The sequence below is a fragment of the Dromiciops gliroides genome, chromosome 2 (assembly GCF_019393635.1).
Source record: "Dromiciops gliroides isolate mDroGli1 chromosome 2, mDroGli1.pri, whole genome shotgun sequence".
NCBI lineage: Eukaryota > Metazoa > Chordata > Mammalia > Microbiotheria > Microbiotheriidae > Dromiciops > Dromiciops gliroides.
The window spans coordinates 309,154,609-309,160,608 of NC_057862.1; positions in this window are offsets into that span (position 1 = coordinate 309,154,609).

Here is a 6,000-nt window from a genome sequence, read left to right on the forward strand (position 1 = left end):
ATTTTACTTCCTGAGATCCTCTCTATCTTTTGTTCAGCCATGAATGCTTCCCTTATCCAAAGACTTGACAGGTAATTTTTCTCCATGTTTTCCTAATTTGCTTGTGATATCCCCTTTTAATGTTTAAATCATTGTACCCATTTTGATATGATCTTGGTATACACTGTGAGATGTTGGTCCATGTCTATCTTCTGCTAGACTGATTTCCAGTTTTCCAAGCAATTTTTGTCAAATAGTGTTTTCTTGACCCTGTAGCAGGGATCTTTGGGTTTCTCAAATAGTAGATTACTATGGACATTTACTTAGGTATATTGTGTACCTAATCTATTCCATTGGTCAACCACTCTATTTCTTATTCAGTATCAGATTGTTTTAATGGTCTAATTCTGTCACTCCTCTCTCCTTCCCAAGATCACTTTCCTTACAAGCTGCTTTCACTGATTCACTTTTCCCCTTCCCTACAATACAGGATCTCCACTGCAAGAACTCATGACCAGTGGTGGCAAGAAGAGAGAAATCCCCATTCTCTACCTTCTCATATCACAGGGGCTCAAGGGAAAAGGCAAAAGTGATCCCCTCTCAAAAGATAGATTTTTCTTTCATAGTTGTCTTTTTCTCTAGACTGCTGGACTTCATACACTCCTTGAAGCTGCTTTACACGAACTTTCTATCATTCATGCTTGCAATTCACTTCCTCTTACCTCTGCCTCTTAAAATCCCAGCCTTCCTTCAAGGGGCACTGACATACTTAATCTAGCCACTGGCAAACTGCCCTCTAATTCCATCTGGAAAAACACTTTACACTTTGTTTTATATATATTAAAACCTATTTGTCTCTGTTCCTATCCTTTCCATGATTTCACCAACTAGTTTGGGAAAAATCAGTTGATTAGGGGTACCATGATCTCTACTACCTATATATAAAAGACCTACTTGGTAACTGGGAGGACAACAGCAGTTGGAGGGATCAGGAAATGCCTCAAGTGGAATGTGGAATTGGAGTTGAATTTTGTAGGAGGGATTCCTAAAGATTCTAAGAGGCAAAAGAGAGGTAAGAAAGCATTCCAGCTACAGATGATGGCCTGTAGAAAGGCACAAATCTAGGAGAAGGAAATGTTTGTGAAAGACACCTTGCAGCTCTATATGTTTGAACTGTATGGGAGGTAAAAGGAAGTAATGAACAATAAGCCTGAAAAGGTAGGTAGGATCCATGTTGTGAAGAGCTTTAAGTGCCAGAGGAGGTGCTATTTTATCCTAAAAGACAGAACTTGTTGTTGTTCAGTCATTTACGACTCTCCATGACTCCATTTGGGTTTTCTTGGGAAAGATACTGGACCACCATTTCCTTCTCCAGATCACTTGACATGATGTGGAAACTGAGGCAAACAGGATTAAGTGACTTGCCCAGGGTCATATAGCTAGTACGTGTCTGAAGCCAGATTTGAACTCAGGAAGATGAGTCCTCATGATTCTAAGCCCACTGCTCTATCCACTTTGCTACCAAGAGAGAGCTACTGAGAGCAATTAACCAAGAGAATAAAATGGTGAGACCTGTGTTTTGGGAATATCACTTCCGCAGCTGTCTGGAGGATGAATTGGAGAGAGAAGAGACTTAACACGGTTAGGCCAACTAACCAGCTTTTGCAATAGACCAAGTGAGAAATGATAAGGATGGTGGGCATGTGAGTAGAGGGCACATATGAGAGAGACATAGAATCTATGATTCATGGTACCTGGTATCCAGCTGATTGGCTAATGGTATCAGGAAGAGAGAGGATCTATCTATCTAGGGTGACTCCAAGGTTCAAACCTGAGTAACTGAAAAGATAGATGGTAGGGCCCCCGAAGGATGATAAGAAAAGGGGCTGACTTGGGGAGAAAGATTATGAACTCCGTTATTAGACATGTTAAGTTTGAGATGCCTACAGAATATCCAGCTGGAAACGTCCAATAGGCATCTGAACTTGGTAGGACTAGAGCTCAGGAGAGAAACTCAGGCTAAAGACATAATTCTGAGTGTTATCTGCTCAAGGATGAGAATTGGAACCATGAGAGCAGATGAGATACCACCCAGAGAACTTTAGTGATGGAAGTGAAAAGGCCCCAAGATAGAACCTTCAGTTACCCCAACACACAGGGGTCAGGGTGCAAAGGATGATCCAGGAAAAGAGCCTGGAAAAGAATAGGCAGGAGGATCCTAAATCCAGCTCACCTCACATCCCATTGTGCTGTGAGGATCACCCCACCTTTAGATTATCCCTCCTCTGATTCCCTAATGAGAATTCTCTTGGGCCATATACTTAATAAAGGAGAGCTATCCTCCTCCCAGTCCATAGAACAAAGCATTGCACTCGGGAAGTACTTACTAAGTGTTTGTTAGATAAATCATTGAAAGAGTAAAGGAGTTAATAGAAGAAAGAAGCAAGCAAGAGAGAATTAAGGAAGTTCCACAACTTAATGGACTTTTGAATACTGTCCTTTATATGTTAAAGAAAAATAACTCAGAACAACCATAACACTTTGTTAGTGCCTTTCTTATGACACAACCATATTCTGCCTTTTTTCCCCAGTGTTATTTGCATACATATCTTATCCCCACCATTCGACTGTAAGTTCCTTGAAGTCAGATACTGGGTCTCATACATCAGTGTACCCCTGACAAAACTTAGCATGGAGGGGGCAGCTAGGTGCCACAGTGGATAGAGCACCAACCCTGGATTCAGGAGGACCTGAGTTCAAATGTGGCCTCAGACACTTGACACTTAGTAGTTGTGTGACCCTGGGCAAGTCACTTAACCCTCATTCCCCTGCAAAAACAAACAAGCAAATAGCATGGGGTCTTTAAAAATAATTATATCTCATAATAATGGTTAACAAGTATTTATCACTTGAAGATTTGCAAAGTACTTTACAAAGATTATCTCATTTTATCCTTACAACAACCCTGAAAGATAGATACTATTATTATTCCCATGTTTTAGACTAGGAAACTGAGGCAAAAAGAGGGTAAGTGACTTGCCCAGGGTCACATAGGTAGTAAATGTCAGGATCAATTTGAACTCAGGTCCAGCCACCACACCATTATAGTACAAAACAATCTATTATAAGTGTGTAAAATTTAGCTCAAAAGAAATTACTTTGTGTCCAGCAGTGTGATACATATGCAGGGGAGAGGAACATTCAAGCTATTGACACCTGTTTCTTTTTAAAACTAAATTCATTAGAAAGGCCTACCCAGGAGAATTTACAAAGATGACTGAAGTGTTCCAGGCTTGTAGGATGAATCTCAGGGTCTTGGGAAGGATAGGCTATCAGATAATAGTTCCATCAAGAACCTGGGCAAACCTTTTTTTTTTTAGGTGACAAATGAAACAAGCATCTAAGAAAGTGAAGTTTTGTATTTGAACCTTCCTTTGAGAGAAATGAGCCTTTAGAAGTGACCACCAGATGAAATGTTAATAGAAAAATATGCCAAGAAAGGAAGTGAGTCGTCCCCAGCAGGAACTGATGGTAGCTTTTCCTAGGCAAACAGCCACAACTGATTCAATCTGTTTACAAAAAGGCCAAGGAGAATGAGTATTTTCTACTGATCTTGATGATTTAAAACTGTGTAAGATGTGGAGCGTGGCCAGACAGAGGTTGAGTTATTTGTCCTGTTGCTCACCAGGGTGAGCAAAAGCACAAGAGCCAGCAGGAGGTGATGGCTGAGGTCAGAAGAATCCACACTGAAAAGGTTAAAAAGGAAATGAGAGGAAACTGAAAGCAGCAAAGGCCGAAAGACTTACCTGGTCAGTAAAAAATCTGAAGCATGTGCTTGGTAAATAAGTCAGCAATTACATCATCCCAACTCACCTTTGAATCAGAATTTAAGGTCAACAGAATTTAGGAGAAATCTAGGCAATATTCAGACAAATAAACCTTACCAATAAGCACTAAAAAACACCAGCTTGCAGAAATACTTTATCGACCTTTCCTCCCCAAAGAGCAGACATGTAACTGAATTCGTGGTAGTGAATTCCTATTTCCCACTCATAGAGATCACTGATTAGTACATGTAACTTCAGGAAAACAGGTTTGCTTAGAATCCGTGCTCATAATCTGTGCTTTAGGAACAAAGAACCGATCCGCTTCTTCAACAAAGAACTACTCCTTTGCCTTTGTACACACTCCTTGCCTACTGGTGCCAATGCCAAAGTAGTAACTAACATGAAATCACTGGGGGTTTGCCCCAGAAGCTAATATTGGAAGAGTGGTGGCAGAAATAGGGGTTGAGGAAGGGCATGAAGAAGGGGCTAAAGAAGGACTGTCACTGTGAAGAAACACATTCTCCTGCCCTCCCCCCTCACCAAGATGACAATCTGAAATAGGCTATACATTTGCAATAATGTAAAATGTATTTCCACATTTGTCATGCTTAACCAATTTTTAAAACTCAGTTTATATACCGCCTTATATATAAAGACCTTGAGAGGAAGAAGCATACCCATGTACACATACCTGACCCTAGATACTGCCCTACTTCTGAGAATCCTGTTGTTTTTTTCAGTTCTGGCTTTCCTCACCCTGTCACAAGTTCATCCAACTAAGGAGTATTGCTCATGCATCACTTAGCCCACGAACCACAGAAGACACCCAGGATCAATGGTGACAGCAACAAGCAACAGATTTGGTTCCTCTTTTCTCTATCTCCCTCAAATCCCAACAGAATTTGCCCCAGGTGCTAGAATTCCTAGTTATGACTTTGCATCATGCCCTTATTCCTTATGCCTAAAATGCATTTTCCAACCTCACCTCCACCACTTCTACCTGTGGAATCCTGAAACATTTTTTAAAAATGTAATAGTATTTTATTTTTTCCAATTACATGTAAAAACAATTTTCAATATTCATTTTTTTAAAGATTTTGAGTTCCAAATTTTTGTCCCTCCCTCCCCTCCCCCCTCACCAAGATGACAATCTGAAATAGGCTATACATTTGCAATAATGTAAAATGTATTTCCATGTTTGTCATGCTTAACCAATTTTTAAAACTCAGTTTATATACCGCCTTCACTAGGAAGCATTTCATGATTATTCTAGAGTCAACAAGGGCCTTCCTCTTCCCCAGATCTCAGACCTCACAAAGGACTTTTCTGTACTTTTTTTGCATGTATTATTTTGTGTTGTCATCATCTAAGACATAAATTACAAGCAGTTGTGAGTCTTCATTGCTAAAGGAATCCTCCTTACTGGGAGTTCCTTATATCAATGAATTCATAGGCCCAGATTCAGCCATAGGGGATAAAAATATATACATGTGTATATGTATATGTGTATATACACATGTGTATACATACACATATGTATACATATACACACACATACATACATATTAGAATGTAAGCTCCGTGAGGTCAGGACTTTCTTATTTGAACTTTGTATCTCTCCTAATTCTTAACATAGTGCTTTGCTTTGTACACAGTGGACACTTAATAAATGTTTGTTAAATTGAATTGTATAAGTAAGGTTCTTGGGGCAGCTAGGTGGCGCAGTGGATAGAGCACCGGCCCTGGAGTCAGGAGTACCTGAGTTCAAATCCGGCCTCAGACACTTAACACGTACTAGCTGTGTGACCCTGGGCAAGTCACTTAACCCCAAATGCCTCACTAAAAAATAAAAAAAGTAGAGTTCTTGATAACTAACTAGAGAATGGAGGAAGTAGGGGCCGGTGGTGGTGGTGGTGGTGGTGAGGCCAACTCAAAAGATGGACTCATCCCTCGCCATGAAAGTTTTCTTCATGGAAGTGCTCTTCAGGATTGATCATTCCTCTTCTGATATCCCCCGATTCATTAGGATGGAAACCATATATATTCATTTCTGTGCCACCATCACTCAGCAACCTCTCCTCCTATGAGATTCACTCCCATATATTTTCAGTTTGGGAACTGGGGGATCAAATAGTGTACACATAAGGAAATGCTAAACATAAAAGAATCCAGTGCATAGTCACAGAATTAATAG